This window comes from Micropterus dolomieu, linkage group LG01 (assembly GCF_021292245.1).
Source record: "Micropterus dolomieu isolate WLL.071019.BEF.003 ecotype Adirondacks linkage group LG01, ASM2129224v1, whole genome shotgun sequence".
NCBI classification, from domain to species: Eukaryota; Metazoa; Chordata; class Actinopteri; order Centrarchiformes; family Centrarchidae; genus Micropterus; species Micropterus dolomieu.
In genome coordinates, this window is record NC_060150.1 from 5,995,185 (window position 1) to 6,020,561 (window position 25,377).

General features: G+C 40.6%; 1 protein-coding gene across 1 annotated transcript in view; it reads left to right on the plus strand.

The window, feature by feature from the left end:
* Nucleotides 1-506: 506 nt before the first annotated feature.
* LOC123980703 (beta-1,3-galactosyltransferase 1-like) overlaps nt 507-25,377 on the plus strand; it is a 112,370-nt gene continuing 87,499 nt past the window's right edge. The window contains exon 1 of the mRNA XM_046065223.1: nt 507-720. The gene's annotated coding sequence lies outside the window, so the exon portion shown is untranslated. The remainder of the gene's footprint in view (nt 721-25,377) is intronic.

Here is a 25,377-nt window from a genome sequence, read left to right on the forward strand (position 1 = left end):
CATAAATATGCATGGTGCAATGTGCAAGGTTAAAGCAGACCAAAATGAACAAAAATAAAGGCATACATAGAGTGTCGGCTAAATAAATAAATCTGACTTGAAATTGACAAAATATTTAGTTTATTGTTTAGTTTGAGACTAAATACACCAGGAAAAACATGAGAAAACCCAAATTAAACGATGAATCCATTCTCAAATTGTTGTGATTAATTTGCTTTTGTGTATTAAGTGTTTCACCTAATTACAGCTACCACTCTTGCGACACACGTATGGGCACGTGGCTATTAAATAATGATGGGATCCCTTTATTAGTGTCTTTCAATTAAATAAGGAGGATGTCCTTAACAGAACCAGTCCATCATCCCGCTGACAGCTCCCCTGACAGCTCTCCTGCAGTTAAACTGGGGACGTGGGTTTATTTTTGCCCAGATGCCATCAGATCGAGGCATGAGCGGTCGCTCCCTACCCTGAAAGTCAATCTCCGTTAAACAAAGCAGCAGCATCATCCTCCTCGCTCCCGGTCCGGGGTAGATTGGCTTTACTATCCCTCTCCATCAGGCGGCCGCTGATTGGACAGCTTCTCTCCTCCGAACGCCTCCCTCCCTCTCCACGAGCTTGCGGCGCGAGACGCCGAGCAGAGGAGGAATCCGCGCGGCGTGGAGCGGACCGAGCCCTTCGTCCAGCACAAGTTTTAACGACGAGACACGGAGAACAACGTCGGTAGGTGTTTAGAAATTGTGGAAATGTGGCGTTTATTCGGTTTTCGCTGTGCCTGCGCGCTTTCTAGGCACCAACTGTTCGCTTGACGCACTGCCGCTACCTGACGGACGCTGTGTTTGGAAGTAAAAATGAGTTAAGGGCTTGCAAAGTCCATCATTTGCGGTTTTGTTTATGAATGCGCTATTTGACCCTTGCCGTGGCAGTTCGTTATTGTCCTCTCCTCTGCTGTGGTAAAAGGATGCTTACCCTGTTTTAAAAGGTTGGCTGAACTGTCTGGCGGTAACCGTGGGATGTTAAACTTGCCTTTGAAGGTTTCATTTGAATAACGCTACATTTTAGTTTAGCGGTTTTTCGGGTGGAAGTGCTGTGGAGCTGCCAGGTAGCGGTGTTTGGAGCTGCAGCCTCCTTGTGCGAGGTTAGGCTGCTCACGAGGTTAGCCTGAAACCACGGACAGACTTAATTTGTCGTTTTAAGTGCATGCCATCGTTCAAATAAGAAGTTGGCTCAATTGTGTCTGGCTTTATTGGCATTTATAAGTGTGTGAGAGGAAAAAGAGAGCAACGCAGAGGCAGAATAAATCCAGATAAGTAGATGAGAGCATTGTGCATTTCATAATGCTGTGCACTTTATAGCCTAATATTCAGTACAATGATTTATCTGGTTAATCCATGTCACTTAACATGAAGTAAAATCCGTCAGCCGCTTTCATTGCATGAAGGGATAAGTGTCACCATGCTGTATCACTGCACTACTCCAAGGAGGTGAAAGGGACAGTAAAAATGGAAAGCAGGGCATATAGCCCTGTGTGGCAAGCTGCTCGGTGGGATTTTACCTTGTAGTCAAGGGGTCATAACAACATTTCAGGGCCACTGTCTCTGCTGGCTGTGAACAGTATGCCTAAGCCTCTAAAAATCCATCTCTAGAGATTTATTTTGACACTTGCTTTGAAATGTGAATGGCACAGATCTCCCTCCCTACAGGGCTGATCCTCTTTTTGGAATTAACACTGCTCCTTGAAGTGGTTAAATAGACACTTCTTCACACTGTTTCTTGTCGTGGAGTAATACCAGCAAAGCCCATCTCTTTTCTGACCACCGTGGCTTTCAACCTTACAACGTTGCCTGGGTCGTTAATACCGGCAGCCCTGCCAAATTCTCTCATTTAAGCCTGTGTGCTGGCGCGCAACCAGAGGGTTGGGGGAGTGGGGGGTGAAAATGTTCCATTTAATTTCTGAAATGTCTCACAGTGCTCCATTCATCTCCCGTGACATGAAATACAGTGGTTTAATCTCAATTAGGCATTGACATATCAAAATGGGTACTGCGCACACACGGATGATTTCAGATGACAGTGATGAACATGGGTTTAGAGGTCTAGTTTGCTGAACTAAAGGTGATAGAAGAAGTGATTCTGTGTTTCTGTAAAAAAAAGCAACGAAGATGTTAATTGATTTCTGCTTGCTTGACTGCCTCTTACAATTTCCATTTGTCTCTTGGCAGACTAACACGACTGTGAAGCCTCCGTTTGATAAAGCCGAATCTTGATAAGTCATTCTCTTGATACAAAAGCTCCAGCTCATTCAGCTTTGTAAACTGTTTCCAGAATGAAGCATGTTTAGATCACAGCTAATACGTTCCTTCGTCATACCACAGCTTTTGCTCTTTTAAAAATGATTATGATAATGATAAATTACAACCTGAATTCCCTACTGTAAGTTCCTTTTTTCTTTAAAAGCTGCCATAGTCGTAAATCACTATTAAAACCCTCTTACAGCCCTTATAACCATAAATAGACTGTTTACATCTGCTGTGTTGTGAGCTACATCTTATTGACATCCTGTGTGAGGAAGCAAGCCCCTGGGTGTGCATCTAATAAACTGTTTTTAACTAATTTGTCCCTCGTGTGGGGGGTTTAATATGTGAAGGCATCCGGCCTGTCAGAGCAATCGGGCAAAGGTGACGCACAGAATTGATCTTATTAAAATGTTCTAAACTAAAGAATTTGATGTCATTCTTGCTCGTGACGCAGAATAGGGAATTTAAGACTTTTTTTGGAGGGGTGCTGAAATGAATCTATAAGCCCTCAGGCAAGATCAGATTCTCTTAATTACATCGTGTTTTTGTCCTGGAAGTGTTTGGAATTATATTTATGGTGCAATACCAGATGAGATAAACTGTATGTGACAGTGATGAATGGCGTTTGTAAAGAGCACAATAAAAAAAGTCTATTACAAGCCAGCTTATTAACTCATTCACAATTTCAATATACTTGCTTTTCGTGTCAACACAATTTAAAGGGGAAATCTGTCAGTTTGTGGTTTGCTGTTTGTTACCGTATTCGGTGGCATTTTGGTGGCCTCAGGGAACATGTGCTGTTTTTGTCAGAGTTTCCTTTGGAAACTGCTGCTCTATCAAGATCTTTAGCTTACGTTGAATTGCCTTTTTTTTCCCTGTGACCACCACTGGTATAATTTTATGTTTGGCAAACCTGCTCTGCTAGACATCAGTGGGATTTAGTGTCAGTCACTCAATATCTGTTTGCATAAACATTCAACCTCTACACACGGAGGAATCCATCATATTGGAGGAAGAAATACCAATTTCTCCACTGAGTGCGGGGCACGGCCGCAATCATAGATATGCCCGAATGTTCATGGACTAGTTGGTGAGGGAGCTCTGTTTGCGTGCCCGTGTGACCTGACACCATCAGAAGTAGACCCATTCTGCCATTGTGGGAAACATAAGGAATCAGAGAAAGTAAAGAAAAATAAATTACAAAGCTTCTTTTTTGCATTGAGCGTAACAGGTACAGTGTGTCTGGAATTGAGACTTCACTCTAGAGCTGTAACGATTAGTCGATTAATCGATTAGTCGAACAAAAGAAAATTTATTGTCAGCTAATTGTATAACTGATTAATCATTTCAGTCATTTTTATTAAAGTAAAAAGGCTGTTTTCATCCTTTTAAACATATGGATTTGCTGCTATTCTTTGTCATTTCATTGTAAAGAAATTTTAAGACATCACTTTGGGCGCTGGAAAAAGTTTCAAAAATGTTTGAGATTTTACAGACTTAACGATTAATATGAAAAATAATCCAGTTTTCCAGTACTATAATTGACAGCATACACAAACATTGTTGTAACTTTTCTTTGAAAATCCTTTATGACTTTTTTTATTAGTATCCCCATTAGCACTAGCATAACAATAGGCTTTTTTTCCTGGGGTTAATTCTCCACTTTATTTGTCTACTTGAATCTGCTCGCCTTGCATTGCCCTTTAGACACACACCTACACCTGCCTCTCTCTCTCTCTGTATGACCTGTTCTGCTGACTTTCTCTGTCTGATTTTATGTTTTAGTAAGTCAATTTCTATTCAATTTTATTTAATCTTCTTTAGGGCTGAGGCGATTCGTCGACGTAATCAATTATATCGCTGCATCCGGTGTGGGATTATCCCGGACAAGCTCCAGCTACAAGACCGCGCCTTCGACCCTCTAAAGTTTGGAGTATTTCAGACAGACACTCAACAACGTGCTGCTCCGTGAGCTCTGTGAACTGGAAACAGCTTTACTGCAGCGCAGCTGCTGTCCATGAATACGAGAAACAGCACGAACACGTGAAACGAAAGTATCACGCAGCACTTTGTCTAGACCGCAGCACCGCAAATCGTGTTTACTTTCTGTCGCCACATAAGCACGGCACGTTATCAGCACGAGGACACGTAGTATTTCTTCATTGCCTTCATGTTAAAAGTAATTTCTGCCCCGCTGCTGTCATGGTAACGTAACGTTACACCGCGAGTCATGTAACGATCGGCTGTTTCATATTTTCTGTTTATTTAACGGCCACGTATGAGCGAGAAAACAGCTGAATCTAATTACAGACAATCTGTGACTGACTGAGTCCTTTCAGGTGTTTACTGATGCAGAAATACATTTTATTATCATATTGCATTACTTAATATTGAAATAAATCCATGTCAGAAACATTTAAAGTTTTAAGTAAAGTAGCCTAATTAATGTCTGTTATTGTTATTATCACAACACATCAGTGACGTGGAAATTTGATTCATTTTAAGATTTGCTGCTATTGTCATTATTCTAATGTGCTTCATCTGGATGACTGAATAAAATATAGATTTATTGATGAGACATGTTTTTGATTTTGATTTTGGAGAAATTGGTATGTTAATCGAGTAATAGGCAACTTTTCTTTCTTTAGAATAAACAAAATTAGTCTTTAGCTTAATCAACAATCAAAAATAATCGTTAGATTAATCGACTTGAAAAATAATCGAAATGTACAGCCCTAATCTTCTTATCTGTTGTGTTGTACCTGGAGCGGCAGTAGCAAGTGAGTTTTTAGCTGACTGTGGCCGTCGCTGCTTAATGACAGACATCACCGACAGCAGATTAGATCGGCTGTAGCAAATTAAAGCTTAGCTAAACAGCTAAAATTAAACGTTTTTCTGTTCTCTGGTTAATATGCTCTCTGCAGCTGGTGTCTGTGTTCAGGCAAAGATTGTTTGTTGGTGAAACTCTGAAAGACCACTACTACACTGTATTTCGTAAAAATGCCACTGAACCACATCCCTTGCGAAAGACAAAACACCACTCATTTTTGATGTTTGAAAGAAATAAAGAATGGACTATACATTTTTTTAGTGTTTGTGAAACAGTCGCGAGTGTTTTTTTCTATTTAAACAAACATGACATCAATTTCAGACCGTTAGCTTGCAGGTAGCTCTTCAGTTATTGAGTGTAAATGACAGACAGCTGGTAAACTGAGTTGTTGGAATCTCTCAGTCACACTTTTAAGCACAACATACTGTCATTTACAGCTTGTTCCTTCAGTCTGTGAAGCTATAATGTTAAGGTCAGCTTAAGCAGCTGAGCGTACAGAGCTGCTAACAGTAGCAATAGGGATTGTCAGCCAGATATCAAAACATTGTCAGACGCGATTTACTAGCATTTTGTCATTTTAGCATTAAGTGGCCAACTATGCAGCTATTATCGATAAAGATAACAGCACTTTTTATTGAAGAATGTCAAATACAGTGCTATTGTAATTATGTATGTGAAGAAATATGAGCTAAATTGGTCAATTAATGTATAAAAACATTAATTTAGTGATTGTGCTTGGTACTAAATCATGACATGTACAATATATCACAAATATAGGCCTGATTCTAATAGATAGTTGCAATTTATAAAGCCATCACAATAGCAATATTTTTCTCTTGCACATAATGTCCCTCTCACTGAGCATTAGGATCCTTTAAATGGCCCCTTGTTGAAGCATCCTTGAACATCTCTCCTGGGGGCTCTGGAAATGTTGACCCTGACCTCTTCTTGAGGCAGGGCAAACAAAAAGACCATTTCCCTCGGAAGGATTATTATTAATCAATTTGCCTTCTTTCTGAATAATTAATGGACCAAATTGTTCAGTTTAATCAATCACAACATGAGGAAGCAAACCAGTGGAGGAGAACTCTGCCCAGTTGCCCGTTTTCACGCAGAATTAATGGTTTCTGTGTAACAACTCATAATTTACAATGCATTAGATTTTATGACTGTCTGGCTGCACTGCAATTACAGATAGGAGGAGGCTGGAACTTGCAAGGCTGTCATTTTTTATAAGGTCTTGAGTTTATGGGCTCTGGGGATGTAGGATTTCTCTGTGATTCTTTTCTTCCTCCGAGGGTGTTCGCTGGTTTCACACTGATGTGCTCTGACCTACGCTGTGGCTCCACACTGGCTCCCTGTCTTGCCCTCTCTCTTTCAGGCCTGCTCTCTCCGTCTCTGTGGAGATGGGGTGTTGGAAAGCGACACAGGCGGCTACGGTTTTCATCTGTCGAGCTTAGCGAGTTGTGATCATGTCTGTGACTGCCGCCCAAAGTTTATTGGATCATTTGATAATCTTGTTGGCCGGAGCTTAGCCAATGCGTGTCCCCAGTTCTGCATAGAACTCCGTAGGCACAGATGATAGATTCAAATCCAACAACACCATACTGTGATCATACTGATTTTTACCCACCATCCCTTTCAACAACATGATACATGAATAAAACAATAAAAAGCCTGGCTGTTATGTCTGGTTATGTTTACTGGATTTGACGCAGAAAAATGCATGCCACCATTAAAGTAATAGCTTAGCCAAGAGAAGAGAAACTAAATAGCATGTTGTCATCCTGTTTTTGTTTACAAAAATGACAAATGATAAGTAATGACGAAGCAATAAGCTGTTATTAATCCAAAATGCTCAACTGGCAGACGTCTTCTCTTGTTTTACTGGAGACAAAAACCAGCACAATGTGGAGAGACTGACCTCACGTCCATGTCCTCCCTGTTGGTACATTTCAGGTTGATTAGGTGTTACCTATCGCTGCAGCCAGACCTGATAAAACAGCCAGGTGATTACATTACTCGATAAGGCTGAGTTTGTAGGGGGAGTCTTTGTGTGAAAGTGCTCAATTGGACTTAATTCCCTTTTGTGGACAGCTGTATGGGTCAGTATCACATAGCCGGTTAGAGGGAGGGAGAGCAGGGCTGTGCTAGCTTCATGCCGTTCCCCCGCATCCTGTTATCTCATACTCTACCAGCTGTGGTTGCATGTTGGCTGCCATTTCGTTCCCATTTCCACACGCGAGGCTCTGCTGCAAAGCCTGCTGAGCCCCCTCCACCACCACACACTTGGCATGGGATGAGTGCAGAGCAGAGGCCTGTAGCCCTGGGTTTTTTTAATTGGGTTCTGATGATGGGACTTTGCCGGTTTGCCAAGCCGGCCCACTGCGACTGCTGATGTCTCCCAGTTCCCCCCTTTGGTCAAGTTGATGATTGCATTTTCATCGGAGTGGTCAAATAGTGGGGGATAGAGGGTGAGGATCTGATCAGTCATCTCTCTGTGTAACTCTACAGGCTGCTTGGCCTCTGTGAGCGCTGAATTTATAGATATAATGCGAGGATGCTTTGTTTTGTTCGGGCATGCTTCCGTCTTATCTCTGCTGCCGCATGGATACCTTGTCACTCTAATTTTGAGGTTCTGAATTGAAAGTTTATGTAGTCCATTATGTTGAGGTTATTTTGGACTGAAACACATTCAAAACCATCCATTTCAAAATTCATGCTCCAATAAGAAGGCTGTTTTCCCCAATTAGAGAAAAAGACTTTCGGAAGACATGTTGAACAGTAGCATTGTGCTTCCACTATGCATTTCCATTTTGAAGGCATTTTGTCTGTTTCCCCTCTCTCCTCACTCTAATCCTCTTTATGGAAGCCCAACATGGTTCCATACTGATATTTATATGCAGCAGGGTTCGGGGGGGAAATGGGACGAGGAGTCAAAATCATGCTGTTTTTAGTTCTTTAGCTAAATTAATTAAATACATAGAGTGCAGCTCGCGCAGTCGCCACAGAAGAAGATATTTAACTTTATTTTTGGAGGCTGTGGGAATAACATTTTGTACTGTTTTTGGCTTAAATATGTAGGTGATATTAATATCTTACTGTATGCATGGGTGACTTCAATCAGGATGCTGCTGTCAACGAGCATACATTCTTCAGTGGACCTGACTAATCTATTTGAATAGTAGTGTGTTTGACTGCTAGGCCTAATTATAGGGTACGGTATATGCACTAATATTATGTGTGCAGTGCACAAACACCAAACAGTCATTAATCTTAGACTAACTAGGCCTAGACAGTGCCAATTATTTCAGGTATATTTGATACACTTGATTCAATTTTTAAGCATCTTTATCCTTTGAGGCCTGTATGTAAATTTGACATATCAAAATAGTGTCTACCAAATTGATTTTGAGGGCAGGTAGATTATATGTGGAACAATCTTATCCCCATCTTATCCCAGTTGGTCTTGTTAACTGCCTCCGGTCTCAGCTGTAAGAAGAGAAATATATTTACATCAGACTGACACACCTGAAAAAATGTGCATGCAGGCTGAAATTGAACCATGATGTTCTGTCGAGAGATGCAGCTAGTTAAACCAGCAAGCATAGATAATATGGTATAGATAATATACATCCCTCACCCCAAACCCGGCAGCCCATCCGCCCCCTCAAAGCAGTCAGCCTAGGGAAAACAGATGTTTTCCTATCAAACAGTTAAGAGGTTGATCTCTTCTGCCTCTTCGCTCTTGTTGATGAAATGAAGCTGCAGCAGGTTGCTGTATGCACACGGTGGCATGATATGCTGAATACCACAGGGACTTTTATACTAGTTCAGGTTGTAAAACTCAAAACTTTTTTATTCCCATTCAGATTTGTACATGTGAAGGTTTTCTGCTATTTGAAACACAAAGCAGGGCTTCACTTTGGTGGAATATATCATAGAAATTTAAGTGTTGTCAGACTCCAGATCTGACTGCTTCAGGGATTCACTACCACTGCTTACATTAGGGATTTTTTTCTTTGGCTCTAAATATTGATGACTGCCTAAAGTTACATTTTCGGTAGCAGTGCAACATCAGTTAATCTACCAGTTATTTTATTTTGGTCTATAACAACGGATAGTAGTGAAAAGTATGCATCACAGTATTGTTCGAACCGCACAGTCTATACCCCAAAGATATTCATTTTACTCTCACATAAGTCAAAGAAAAGCAGCAAATCTTCACATGTGGGAACCAGGAAATGGTGAGTGTTTAAATAATAATGATTAATTTTCTGTTATTTTCTGATTAACTAGTCAATAAATCAACTAATAGGTTCAGCTCTAAATTTGTGTGTTTAATGATATTTGACTTGGGATGGAGTTCGATGAGATTCCATCTCTGAATGTGCTTATTGAACCCGAATCCTTGCAAATTTGTTATAGTATCTTTTTAGGTATTTTGTTTGGTGGGAATAAACAATAAAAAAATAGTGTTTGTATTTCACTCAGTACCATACCTAAAGCACAGAGAGTCTACTGTGCTCAAAGGAAGGGGTCTAGGGCTTTCACCACATGTTTTGTGTCTTCTTTGTGACATTTAATAACTCTATCCTGACTAGGGCTTAACGATTAAATGCATTTGCGATATTATCGCGATATGATAAAACGAGATTTTCTAATTGCAAAGGCTGCGATTACGCTCTGGTCACATGACACGCGAGAGTAAACCAGCCGGTGCGCTGCTTACCAGCATCGGAGGCTGCGGGGGTGGAGGGAGGGACTTCGGTGTTGTCGGAGAATTACTAAGCTTGTCTATTAAACACGAGAGGCGTCACTTGGTTTTATTTTTGTTGGCCAACTTTTGAATTGAAACTCAAACTCAAAAGAGTATTTTTTGAGGTTTTTGATGAGAGATGGACTCCTAGGAGACTTGAACTGAGATAAGGACTCATTAATTGGTGGTTGAACTGTGGGTTCTGTATTGAGCGCTTACTGTATCATACAGCTCACACTGGTAAACTTTGTTTTTCTTGTAAGTAGGCCTACTTGATGATGATATATCATATTATTTAATGCCATGACTTGACTCTCAAAATATGTTTCTCATATTATAATAATTTGATATTTCTTCTCCACCATTGCTCATAATAATAATTCATGCAATCAAAGCATCACCTAATTTCATCATAACACAGGCCTGACCTACAAGAAAGAACAGTGTATGTTTAATCTATCTGTTAGTCAAACTGTACACTGATTTATTGCTTGTCTATTTTGAATAATCCAGAAGGTAAAGAGCTTAAAAATGAATTGCATATTAAATCGCAATGTAGGTAAAAACAATTGCAATTAGATTATTTTCCTAAATCGTTCAGCCATATTAATACTTCTTTATCATTCAGCAAACTTCAGCTGAATAAATCACAGATGTTTATGCATGCACAATGCACTTAACATAACCTGAAGGTGAAATGTTTGCTGCATTGCTACAGGTCACAGAATCTTGACAGGTCCCAGAATAAGGTTTTAAAACCGGCAGCACGCTGAGGCCGAGCACTTTTCCTTATCAAGTCATCAAAAATCCAACCAGTTCTTACTTTAAAATGCTAGACGCTAGATAAATATTTCAGTAAGGGACAAATAATTCCCCTCTTTGTCGTGAGTATCCTGATCCAACAAGGAACCAGCTATTGGAAGTTGGCCCTAAATTTGGCAGACAAAACCGGGAGTGAGATAACAATTAAAATTATTTCAGTTAAGTTCAGTTCAGGTCAGTGTGCTTTATTGGCATGAATGTTTCATTTAAACAATATTGCCAAAGATGTTTGCAACAAAATTAAAAAACTTTACATTTAAATATGACATAACAAGATAAATCCAATCAAGACCATTCAATTTCAATCACAATATAAATCTGATTTATTTTAATTTGGATCCTATTATCCTTTTAGTTATGAAAATGAAAATAATTAATAAGACGTGAACCAAAATCTTGCTGTGTTTGCAGAGTAAAGATAAAGCCTTGGTGGAGGTTCATACAATTTCACAGTTTGGTCTTCACATTAGGCTACAAGGTTAAACTGTACTGTATATCAGTCTATTCTTTCCATTTATGGTACCCTATATGCGCTTAAAGCATTCAAGCTTAAAGATACAGGAAATACTGGACTGCAGTGTATATGCAATGTTTGTACTGTGTTCTCAAAGATCTTCTCATTTGTCTCATTTATTCCTTTCTTTGTGTGGGAACAGCTGTGAGGAAGCCACAAAAGGTCAAGTAGCACTAAGTTAAGCCGCCTGAACGATAATAGGAGAAGAATTTAATTGAGCACATATTTTTGCTCTTGTTCCATTTTTTATTTTACCTAGTTAAGAGTGTCTGAAGAAAAGTCCACCTACTAATTCAAGTGCTACCAATAAAATATCATGTATATATATATGAAATAATATAGTGTTGGGCGATGTCTAAAATAAAACATCGGGACGGACGATGTCATTGGGTGCGCGCACACGTGTGCGGGGGAGCAGCTGTCGTCTTATGTGCACGTGTTCTCGCACAGACTTCAGTTCTCAGTCTTTTGGGCGACTTTGTAAAACATACTGAGGATGGAGAAAGTGGAGCAGATGGGGGGAGAGAGACAGAGAGAGGCGGGGCAAGCCGGGGTGTTTACCTTCAGGTGTAGGTGTATGTGAGTGTGTCAGTGTGGGGTGGGGATAAGAGAATTCCGAGGCAGGTGCAAAGAATTCTTAAAAGCAGTAATAAGGATTCACAGGGTGGTATAATTTGAAAATTTGAGATTTTTTTGCTGGCGGTGCGGGGGTCATCATACACATATTATTCTTACTATTCCTGTTCTCTAATCTCTTTTTAATGCACATATTAAAGGATTGTACTGTGATTGTACCTTATATATTGACATGTGACAAATAAACTTGATTAATTGATTGATCACCTTGGGGCTCTGGGAAAGTGTGACCATTTTCCAAATGGTTAATTGAGAAATAATTGGCAGCCATAGTTGTAAATGACCAAAACAAAACAAGTAGATATGTGTTATGGTCACGTAGACCGCGAAGGCCCATGTGGTTGAAAGACTGACAAAAAAAAAAAAAACAATATTGGGAGTATATCTGAGCAAGTGTGCACACTAAATTTTTCTTTTTTATTTATTGCACCAGATGTAGTTTATTTGTTGTCTGACTGTGCTCTCATAGTGTCACAGGGGTAAAAAACAATTCTTCCCCTTGAGCACTCGAGAAGACATGGGGATAGAGGCAAAACACATTTAAGGTTTGTTTGGTTTAATCATTTCTTGGAGCGTGTTTATTCTCAGACATTCAGGCAGCTTTTTTATTTTTGCACTCAGGCAAGCAATGCACACTTATCTTTCCAGAAAAGCCTGTAAATATACTGTGTGTTGATTTGAATACTATATGTTGCACTCCATTATACGCTGCAGGTTTGACTGCATCCATGCTTTGTGACATGAATGCTATGATCTGAAAATTATATGTGACTTCTGAAGTTCTAAAGATCCTTTTATCTGCTTAAATTACTTCAGGAATGTATGTCTTATCTAGTTGCCTTCACAGAAAAAATAATGTAACAGGGCCAGGCTAATGTGTATTCTGGTGAGATGCACACTGTGTCCTCTCTAATATGCGAACCCCATGCATTTTTCACGATGCGGTTGATTACATTCTCTGGATGATTTTTCATATTTAATCAGCTCCAGGCACTATGGGTTTTACTTACACAAGAGTGGCCATTAAAATTCAGTGTATCCACATTACAGAAGTGTATTTACTTTGTTAGCATTCACCGCTATGACTTTGTTTTATGGGCTTATGTAGTAGTTTTAGTAGTGAGCGTACTGCACAGGCAGAAATTTGAAATAATATATTTGTTACTTAGCATTTGGTGATATAATTCTGTTTATTGAGGGATTATTGTTAATCCTCAGGTATAACTGTAGCATCTGCATGTACTGTAATACGTTTTAATTGATATTTAGTTAGTGATTCATTTTCACTGATTTAATCTTATTTTATATTCAAGGAAGACACCGCAGTGAGAAAAGCATTCATTTGGAAAGAAAATATTTTATGTTGTTATGCCATGTAATGCCAATGTAAAGATTGAATGTTGTCCCACTCACCAGCTCAGCAGGTAATTTTGGTATTCGGATATTTTTTCATTCATCCATCACTGTCATCATCCATCTTGCCTGAGGGAAAAGCAGCGTTGGCTGAATCGTGGACACCTGGTGACCTTTCCGACAAGAATCCACTGCAGGGAAAATTTAATTCACTTGCGTTATCATCGATGCCTCCCATCCATGGAATTGTTGCCGTGTAACCCCTGTGTTATAGAGAGCAAACACAAAACTCTCCTAATAAAACACACATGCACCTGTTATTATAGAGAGAGAAAACAAGACGACCTGTCACCGCCATCTATTTGCTGCTGCCATCACATTTCTGCTGTTCACACTGACATATAAACAGCACCTGTGTAATGAGCCAGAGGATGATAGTCCTGCTTTGTGGTTTGTAGGATTGCAGCTCTGACTCCCTACGGCCTTTGAGGTGTGTTTGATGTGCTGTGACGCCTAAAGATACCACAATAGTCCTGCAGGTTCAAAGCCAAGCACTCAGCTGTTCTCATGCATACCAAATAGGACACATAGAAGAGTTTTATGGCATGAAGCTTCAGTTTACCAGTCATTTTGTTCAGCACTGAAGATCAAAAGCTTGACTGTTAATCCACCATGTTAATTTGTACTTTTGGCCTCTAAATGTCAGTTAATAAAATCACTAGTCAAGGAGTCCCCCAATTCAAAACCCCATGTTGTCAGTCGAATCATTTGAAGGCAGAAATAACAGTCTAACTTGGTATTATCCATAAATATAATAGTGTTTCATAATTTTAAGGCGCACTGATGAAAAAAGACTTAAAGGAGACCTATGATACTGCTTTTCCAGTCCTATATTGTAGTTCTGTGACTCCTGTATGACAGCTTTGCATGATGATTCAAAGTTCAAAAAAATTATTTTCTATCTTATACTGTCCCTTCATGTATGCCTTCATTTCAGCCTCTGTCTGAAACAAGCTGTAGATGCCCCTGCCTCTTTAAGGCTTCCCCTCTCAAAGCCCACTGTCTTCTGATTGGCCAAGACCTGAAGCAGGTTACAAGGCTGTTGTTGTCGCTGGGCTAAACAGGCAGACTGAGCGTTGCTGTGTCGTTGCTATGTGGAGAAAATGTGTTTTCAGCTAAATGCTAAAGTCAGCATGTTAACGCAATTACAGTGACAATACCAACATGTTGATTTACAGGAATAACGTTTACCACGTTCATCATCCTAGTTTGACGTGTTAGCATGCTAACATTTGCTAATCTTAACTACATAGCATCAATCAGGCTGATGGGAATGTCATCAGTTTAGCGGTATTTGTCACAGGTGGTTATGCAGGGAAACAGGAAGGCAGCAGGATGATTTCAAGTGAAGGTCATGTAACTGCAGGTCTGATGAGACAGGTGGGAACAGGTGTGTAGATGGGTGAAGCAGTCAGGTGATGGGGTAAAGCTTGATTTATACTCTTGCGTAGGGTCTACGTGTGTAGCTACGCCATAGGCTACGCACGTAGCCAGGCATTTATACTTGTGCGTCCGTCAATCTGCAATTACACCCCCAAACGCTAGTCAGCAGTAGCGCTACAGCGTCCACTGTGTTGACTTTTGCCGGCCGAGCAGGCTAATTTCCGGTTTAGCGCTCCGCTAACGTGAATAGGGGTAAAACTGTATATGTGCGGCTGGTATAGCCGTTTCAAATGTTATCGACCGAGTGGATCACATTCCGATAGTGAAACGAGTCATTTGGCTCGGGTTGTGCCGGTCAAATATATTGATCCACTATGCTACAGCCACCATTTTGGCCGCTAGTAAAAGTTACTTCAAAGCATGGGCACTTCCTGTCGACTCCGAGGTGTTGCGAGGCTACCCAGCCGACCAATGACAGAGCTTACGGTCTGCGTGGACTCGACATGTAGTTAAATTTTTGAGGAGGTGCACGTCAGGCTATGCCGTAGGTGACGGCGTAGGGTAGGGGGCTACGCAGAGGCTACGCCGTTGATTTGACGCAGAAGTATAAATTGCACTTAAGGAGGGTGGCTAAAGAGAGGGACTGAGGAGCAAACTGTGACAGTATTTGTCATAAATCAAAGTATTGGAAAAATAGAAATGTTTACTGATGATGATGCAACATGAAAAGTTAAGGGTTCGCTAAGGATTGATCCTCTGATAACTGTAAATGTCTGTACAAAATGTCATGGCAATCCATCCAATAGTTAAGCTATTTCAGTCTGGTTCAAAGTGGTGGAACAGCCGGGAGACAGACTGATTGACAATGCTATCCCTAGAGCCATGCCGCTGGCATTTGTTTCCTGTAAGGGCTTCTGTTTCATTGGTATTATGCCGTGTGCCCAAGTTCATCAGCTAACCAAAAGTTGAGAATCTCTGCTAGGAAACCGTCCACCAGGGTCTTTTTATGAGGCTGTGTAATATCAACAATCATGCAGGTTCATTGTGTCTCACTGAGGGAGATAGGTCTAATAAAATCTTGTCAAATTCGAGGCATGTCAGATTGTGGCATCAGTGTCTGATGACAGAAGACAGATACATATCATCAATTTGCGTTGGCCACAGTGCAGGCTCAACTTCAAAAGAGGATGAGGAGGAGAGTGTGGACGTGAGCATGGCCAGGGAAAAGACAATCATTTCTCATGATTGTTAACTTTCATCTGGGACAGTCCAATATCATGCAATCTAAAGGGAACTTTTAGGCATATTTGTTATCTGGGATGGCTGTTAATATCAAGGAACATTTGGCATCTAGAAGTTTGAATTTAAAAAATGATGACTAACTGTTAATTCTAACTTTCAACAGCATGACGATGCGGCACAAAGTTAAATAAACCATAGTGTTTTTTGTGTAAGCTCCACCTTTCGTCTTATCAGGTAAAACTGTGAGCACATCCTTTTTATGGGGCGGTTATTACTTATTTTAGTGTTTCCATGATGACAGTGCGTAATGTCGTGCCTGCAGAAGGTGGAAGGGTCCCATGATGTAGAGTTATTGCTCCCTTCCATCACTGCATCTGTGGCAGTAGGCCCGCCATCTCCTGTGCATTCATCACCATTAAGAGACCAATCAGGGGTGCTAGAGCTAAGCTCAGGCTATAGGAAGCACGTAGTGTAGATGGCAGGTCCAGATTCACCTCCCCACCCCGAACCACACCCATCACTTTATTGAGCGCTGCTATGATCTATTGAGGGAAAAAGCTGCAGGTTTTCAAATAAAAGCAATAACTCTGTGGCTGCGGAGAAGGAAATCAGGAGGCAGGCTTGTCATAGCAAGCCAGACAGCCATCCTTCCCTAACTCAGCCGTGTATATGGACATTCGTTTCTCATTCCTCCTCCTCCTGCACCCCCCCACCCTCTTTCTGTTGCTGCCGTCTCTCTCAAGTTTATCATCAGCTGCTCCCCGTAGATGGCTTATTGCCTTTTCCACCCTCATCTGTCCGCCTGGCTGAAAAGGCCTCCCAGGAAGAGATTAGCAATCCAATAACTTGTGGAGCATCCACCTCAGCAGCAGGTGCTCCCACGAGTGAATGCTGATGAGCACCGCCAGGACTCTACAATAACAGGCCACGCAGTATTTGCAGCCTCCCAGAAGCCTCCCAGAAGCCTCGATCTGCTGGTGATCTCAACTTGTTAAGTTTTAGCAGGTGTGTGTGTGTCTGTGTGTCATTCTTTATGTTCTTCCTCATCCTTCGGAGGAATTGTGCAACAAGTATTTTTAAGATGTTGACGACACTTGTCAATATCTTATAGAATGAAATGTCCATTTAAAGATGGAAAATGTGGATTTTGTCATGGTTAAATCTTTAAAATGATGCGAATGCACATTATGTTACTAATGTAATTGCTTGATAATAACTGATTCCCAAGCACTTCCATTATAATGATAATTAATTAGTGACAAATTAAATGTCAGACCCATGGCATCCAGCCTGCAATATAATGAAATCTTTATCTCATATGTGAAATCCTTTGATTGCTAACTTGATGTGATCCCAGCCAGGCTCTATAAATATGGTTTCTCAAATGTTGGCCTCACATGCTTTAAAATCTCAACCCACTAAACACATTCAGACGGTTTCTAATTTAAAATTTAGACTTAGGTAATTTGGGTAACTGTAAAATTTTCATTGCCTTAGATCTGACTTTATTAGTGATGTTATTCAGGGGCCAGACTAATTCACGAATGCGTATTAGTCAGGAACCTCTCATTTTTGATTTCCAAGAGGGACTGCCTCTGCATGCTGTTGGATAGACCTAAAACCAATCAGAGCAACGAAATGTGTGGTGTATCGCTGAGCAACACACTCAAGTTGGGTCAGCGCTTGGTCCGTTTTCAAGCAGGAAGAAAATGGCCAGGCTATGGGTCAATAATATACCCAATAACCTTCTCATCTAAAAGATATTCTAGTCATATTGTTTACGACCACAATCTTTTGCTGTTATGCAGATGATACCCAGCTCTACTATGACCTTTACCTCAGACCACTCTGTGTGGTGTGTGTGTCTGTGTGATTTCTATTTGCAGTTCGTAACTTTCAGCTCAGTACTAAGGGGCTTTCGCACTTCGGGATCCTCAGCTATGGAACTCCTAACATGAACCCGTTTGGATGTGTTAACTTTATCCTTTCCTTTAAATCTTGCTGCAAAACATTTTTTTTCTTTTTATGAGCCATTTTTACTGTCTCTTTCATATTTTATTGACTCCATTTTATTGTTTGAACTTTTACATTCTTTTATGCTCCATATTTTAAAGTTGTTTTTTTTTAGTTTTCTGGGCCTTGTTTATCCTTTTTTTACCTCACTCTCTGGCTCAGTAGTTAACTGTCTGGGCTTTTATGGAGCTGTACAACATTTTTTACTGTGGTGTTTTGTTGCTCATTATAATAGCCCGTGGGTATCCAGTAAAAATACTTGTGGAGCTGTCTTCACTTTGATTTTGAAAATGGCCTGTCTTGAACACTTGATAAGAAGCCAGGTGATGCACTGATGACTTTAATATGAACGGAACAGTTACTCATGCATTACACAGGGAACATAAGGATAGTTGTTGTTTTTTACACAGTATGCTGCTAATAAAGAAGGCATCTCTGCAGATTTTGACCACCTTTTTAAATCCACCAGTGGGAAAGCTCAATCAATGCAAAGTATGTAAGGTAACTAAATAAGATAAAGACAAGTATGTTGGTGAAATGACTGATTGATCCATTTGGAATACACACAAAAAACAAATTATTAGTGAGTATTATTTATCTACCATGCATAAAAAGGTCAACAATCATATAAGATGTACACATACATACAGTGTGTCTATCTGCAGCTCCACAGCTCTGCTAGCTCGGCTTTTCTCTTACTTTATTATAGCTGCTTCTGATATCAAGCGGCCAACAAAAGACTGCGTGAATACAAAGTCAGCACAAAACAAACTTGGTGTGTGTATTTTCTTTTTATGGGGAACACAAAGGGACTTAAACACCCTATAGCGTAACTGCAAGTCATCTCCCTTGTCCATAAATCCCCTCTGGCTTTCTTCTGCAGGGTGTGTAGTGAATTTACGCGCTCTGCTTGTGTTATCTGTAGTTTGTGTTTTCTTCAATTTCACGGGGGCTTGTGTTTCATGATAAAGAGTCAGTTGGAGTCAGTTCCTCAAGGCCAACTAGACGTGATAGGCCAATATAGTGTTGTTATAATGTGTGAATCACAGCGGAGACTAGCTCTTTTCTCATCTCCCAGCAGTCCGTGATGTATCATCCGTAATGCAGAAAGGGCTGCTTTTCATAAAGTGATTGCAGAGGTCAACAGGGATTATTTTTAGGATAGAAATATAAAAATGTCACTTTAAAAAAAAAAATTGAGATTGGCAGTCGCACTCAGTTGAAGTAGATTTTCTCCTCATGTCTTCACAGCTTTCAACCCAGTCACCTGTCGTTAGATTCCCAGAAAGTGGCGTGCTGAGATCTTGTGTTTTCCCAGGTGCTGCAAGAATCATTCAAAGCATCTATTTTTGATAACTGTTTGTAGTCTAAATATCTGAGAGGTTGGGAGGAAAAGAGACAGAAAGAGATGCAGAGCGAGAGATAAAAAGCGAGACAATGATAAAAGGACTGTCTCTGCTATGCTGTTGGATGTTTGCCATCTTCAGTAAGGGGAAGGGCACAGACCGGGGAATGGGAGGCACAGGTGCAAAAAGGATCTTCACTAATTGAGTGAAGTACAGGAGCCCAGGAGGGACAGCCCAGGTGCGCAGATACTAGTCAGGGTTAGCTGAGGTCCACAACAAATGAAGACAATCCTCCCCTTCACTGTTCTCCTGTAATTGTGGTTAGCCTAATCTGTCCCCCGGCGTCCTGTCTGTGAAAAAAATATGCGGAGCGCTGAGCAGTCATCTGGCATGACTCTCGATACGTCGGCTTGGCATTCACCAGCCTGTGAGATGAGGAACAAATGAAAACTGAATTACTAGGCTGGGAGATTAATGGAGAAAAATGAAAAAGGATGGATTGAACTCTACAGGGACGCCAATGTTACAGGTGTCTGGGGAGCAAAGATGGATGCCAGGCCTCAGACTTTGGCACCTAGAGGTGCCTTGTGTTCCAGCAAATGATAGGCCTATGTCATAATAAAATAGGCTGCTGAAAAGTAGCGTGATATTAATTGCGACAGGCATCCCCTCCTCCTTCATCGGCAATCAGTGAAAGCATGTCTTCCTAACAAAGAGAATCCATCCTAGAAGAGTTCCCATTTTATTTTATCATTATAGCATGAAAGAGAGAACCACTGTGTTCTCTCCTTCTTCCACAGTTTCTACAGCTGATCAGTGAGAGTCAATGCCCATTTCATTTTTGCCCTATGCTTTTTGTTAATATCTAAATTTTAGCTACATAATTAGCTTTATGTTACTGTAAATTAATAGTTATATTGCAGTAAAATATTGTAATTTTCTGTATAGATCAGTACTTTCCCCACTAAGTTGGTCTTCAGTTCATTATTAATGATTGATGTCTCTGCTGATGACATTTTGGCCTTTTAGTTTCCATTCAGGCTAGTAAAAAGACAGCTTTATCTTTCATGGGATTCACGCCGAATTAAACTTTAATGTCACAGGGATGACATTTGATTCTGTTTTATTGAACATGAGCAGGTATTATTTTTTATTCTAATCAATGTCGATTTTAAAGGTCGAAGTTCAACCACAACAGTTTTAATAAACCCCAAAGCACATTTTAAAATGTCACTATCACTGTAGATATTGCCTTTATCCAAGGATAGGATTAGGGGCTGTTTATTACTACAAAATACTGAGTTACTGTCACACATTTGCATCCAAGTAAACATCACAAACTTGTTATCAACCGTTTCAGCTGTCACTCCTGACAATGAATGAATGCTTATCCAAACTTTTTAGCAGTGAGGCATCCCTTCTGTGTGCATTTGGATTATAGATTGGGCCTTTAATAATCAATGACAGTGTGGTTGTCGGAACAGATTAGTGGCATAATCTCCTGTGCATGCTTTTATAATACTCTTTACACTGTAACTCTCAGAAGCAATAGAAAGCCCCAGCTTAGTGCGGCTGCAGCTAATGTTTGTCGCTATATTGGTTTCCATCGAACGGCATTGTTGAGTTCATTTCTAACAGCGAGGGGTGTCAAAGTCGTTTTGTTTGAGGATTTCATTTGAGGTTATTTTTGAAGTTGACATTTTTGGAAGAACTTGACATTTTGATCAAATTGATAAAGAATATTTTTTGACAGGCTAGTTCCCAAATAAGGCTGGCAAAGCTGTGTTGCAGACTGATCAAGCAAAGTAAAAAGCAAAACCCTTCAGGTCCTCCACCACCCCTGCAATGCAATGCCCACCCTCCATGTCTACAAGTTTTGTGAGGTAGCAGGTCAGCATATGTTGTAACCGCGCCCTCTCCATTTACATTTCTCCGTGTTTATTGAGGTGTGAGACACTGGCATGCAACAGCCATTATTCTGCCTCTCCCTGGCTGATTTCCCAGTAACCGTCGGCTGATAGAGGTGAACCGACAACAGCCCCGATGGAAGACGAGCCGCGCTCTGTGGGCAACAAGTGTAACACAGTAATTATGAGAAATGGACAGCAATCAAGCCTGGACATAAATCTTCAGAGCCCACACTGTGTGACATCACCGTTTATATTTAGTGAATTGGTGGGAAATTGCTCTTTTATGTGAAAAACTCTGTGTGAGAGGGATTGTAGCTGGATTGGCTGCCAGGATTTAGAGGCTGAGGTTCACAGAAAGAATCTGTTGGGTTTTTGGGTTAATCAAAAGCAGCATATGATGATTCAAAAATAAAGTTAGCTCTAATTCTTCTGCCAGAACAGGCTAAGAGGGAGCACTGACACAAAATAAAACTGATGTATGACCCCATTCCCTTTTTAATAAAGTATTTGCCGACAATTCAATTTTCTAGTCCTCATTCTCCTTCTTTTCATGTGCTGAGCTGTTACACTGTTCCTGCTGTATAGTATGCAAGTAGTATTATTACTCCTAATTCATTTTAATGAGATTAAAATGTATAACGAGGTGCACTGATGCTCAGTGTTTTTTTTCTTTACATTTTGATCATGGTATGCTGTTTGATAATTGTTGATCCCTGTAAGGGAGGGAGAACAAGTCTTGGCATCCAGATGGAGGATCATATGTTAGAGTAGTGACTCAGTGTATGTGTACAGTGTTAGCTTAAAAAATGGGTAACACATCAGATGTAAGGAAGCATATGAACATGCATGGCACACATTTAAGAGCAGAGAGTCTCAGTCCTGAACCAGTTGGTGTGTCTTGTTATTAGTCGACGACTCAGTTAATCTGGTCCTGAGCTATGATTCCTGGTCGTAACCCCTCCTTAGGTGTTTTATGGTGGTTCGAGCGTGGTGTGCATGTCAAAGGCTGGCTGTGTCCCAGAGTTCACTGAATAATTGCCTGTGTTATTTTTTGATTATTACATTTTTCAAACCATTAATCTTCTAGGTTTTGACCAATCAAGTCGGAACAGTGCGTGACATTATTTGACTTGTGTAAAACCTGAGTAAGTTTCTTAGAAGTTTTTGTTGTTGCACTTGATCGGTTTATGCCTGTGTCAGAAATCTTGGATGTCTTGGAGTCTATATTCACATAGGCGGAGAGAGTCAGAGAAATAGCATAAAACGCAGTTTTTGTAACTTGAAAATGACTGTTACCATGACTTGAGTTTCAGTCAGTGTAAGGCTAATTGTATAAATGAGTATTCCATTAGTTTGTGAGGACTCAGCCATACAGAACGTTTCATTTGTTGTTTCAGGTTAACTGGCTACGCAGGCCAGGAGTCAGGGGGATAGCTTGTTTATTTTTCTCTGTTGTATAAGAGCAGTGGAGCTCAAATCCTGTTGTGTCACAGGCTTTTTGCATAACTCACACTTTGTACAGCCCCTCTCTGCTGAAGTGGAAACTCAGGCTTGGAAATGACTGATTTGAACTTACATCAGTTAGTTTTTGCTGCGTACATGTTAAATTATGAGATTCCCGTATCTCATCAGTCCACTGAAGTACAATGTCTGGTCCAATCATGCGCCCCACCCCTACCCCCTCCACACGCATTTCACCATCTCACACATGCCTGGGCAAAAAATACTCCAATCAAGCCGCACATAGGAGTGTGGAATTAAATCCATCTTTGGTAATTTAATGAAATTCCAGTGTCTCGTCCTCACAACTCTCATCCCAATTAGAAATGAAAAAATCTTAATACAAGGGTAGGAAATTATTAAAAGAACAGTTGGGTGCAAGTGGAAATTACAGAAGGGCCTCTTCCTTCGATTCTCTTTGAAAAGTGAATGTCAATGGAACTTTATTAGCAAAGGTTAACACGGTCATTAGAATTCAGCCTGCAGCACGTCTAATTTATTCCCAAAGTAGTGTCGTTCATTTTTTGGATCAGTTCCATATTTAGGGTGGAGGCGAGAGGCAAGATTTCCATTTCTGAATGTAATGTAGAACACTGACGTGTCTAATATGAGACACTTAGCTCTGTGTCTTTGTCTTTGACTCACAGGTCAGGGATTAACGCTGGCAGAGCCACCTGCTTTCACTCCGACCTGAAACTAAATCTATAACATTTGAATAAAACGTAATATAAAGACATTCATGTCGAGTAAATAAATTCGGATGTCTTGGCTTAAACCACCTGGCCGTGACAACACTACTTGGTCTTCATTTTCCCTTGGTAAAACATGGAAACAACAACACTTGTCAGCCTGATGCGCTTTTCAGCTCAGGAAAATGCAAAGGCATTTTGTGGAGCCGACGTCTCTCCGACTGATTAATGGCTAGAGGTGGAGGACCCATGTTGTGGCTTTGATGAGGCAATTTGTACAGTTCTGCAAGAAAACAATGGCAGTTCATTTTATTGCAATGCGTCTCCGGGGATACATCAGCACGGCTGCGACATCGTACAGTGAGGAGTTTAGCCGAATAATAAATCAAAAGATGCTGTGTTCCAGGGAGGGGCGGTATTACAGCTCACTCTTTAATGGCCCATGTGCTGTTTGTAGCTCCATTTGGATGCAGAGTGAAGCTAGCATCTTACTGTATTCAGTTATGAATACAAAGCCATAGACTGGTTGTTTTTGATACCTCCCTCTGGGTGTGCAATTGATCATTTAGCCATTGTGTTCTAAACATCACATTTTCCAGATGAACAAAACAGTAGCAGAGCCCAGGAGTTAGAATTACAACAGTACTGCTTGATGGTCATCAATAACAGAAAGTTATCAATAAACCACAATTATGTGGATTCCAGCACCCATTATATTATACGAGCCTGAGGACAAGCTGTAATAACAAGGTTAGACATGGACCAATAGAGAGCATAGGTCACTCGCTTCTGCTTCTGGCCCAGTGGACCTTATTTCAGGAAAAATATGTAGTCAATGGCGAGAGACAACTTATCTTTTTATCCTGTTAGACTTGAGCCCTAAATTAAACATATGGGCGGGGTGGCAGTAGCTCAATCTGTTAGGATTAGGCTGGCAACCGGACGGTCGCTTGTTTGAATCCAGCTCGGACCAGAGTTGCGGAGCGTGGACTGGTAGCTGCAGAGGTGCCAGTTCACCTCCTGGGTACTGCCAAAGGAGGCCTTGAGCAAGCCACTGAACCTCCAACTGCTCGGGGCACCGCACTGAGTGGCAGCCCCCTCACTCTGACATCTCTCTGCTTTCTTGCTACTAGCTTGATAACTTAGCTATGTTCCAACGACTCCTGGTTCTTTTATCACATCATCCTCTCATGTAAGTTTTTTGACATTAGCTTAAGTAACGTTCGCTTCAGTCGTTGACAGAAACAGTTACGACGTCACATACACGACTTTTGGGTTTGTGGTCTTTGTAATTATGTCTTATACCTAAACAGTATTACAACAAATTGCGACTTTCTTGACTTTAAAATTTATCTTTTAAATTGACAAAATCATATGTGTAAATGTGTAGGGCACAATTCAAAGGGATCAAAATATATACATATATATATCGTAAAACTTCAATTAATAGCAGTGTCCCAAATAACCGCCTACCCCGTTTACTGGCCTGGTGTGGGAACACATTTTGACAAATAAAGCCTGCCTCAATTTAACGCCTGGTCTAGTTTTTATAGAAGTATGTGATGTATAAAACCTCTTAAACCCCGCGGGGTCGCCCGCTTTAGTGGCTTCTGCGCTGCTTAGATTGTTAATACAAATATTAATGTTAAAACTTATGATCAATATGGATATACTACACATCGTTAGATCGGTTAGATTCTCCAAAATTCAATAGTTCAGTTCATTTAAGGGATCAACAAGCCCCAAAGTCTAATTCTTATAGATTTACTGGTGTAACCTGCATGGTACAAAAGAGGAAAGGAAAAGTGATGACGTTACCTTTTCAGCGCTCGTTAATTCTGCTCGTTAAGCCAGAAAGTGTCCGTTCCTTGATTATTTATATTCCTTTAGTCTCTAACGGTCCACCCATAAAAAGAATCAAAGCAGCTTTTTATAAAAATTAATCCAAGTTGTGAATCCTGTCATGTGAAGTCCATCGCCCTCTGTCTGCTAACGTCTCTCATCCTGCACCATGTTGTTGTCGTGA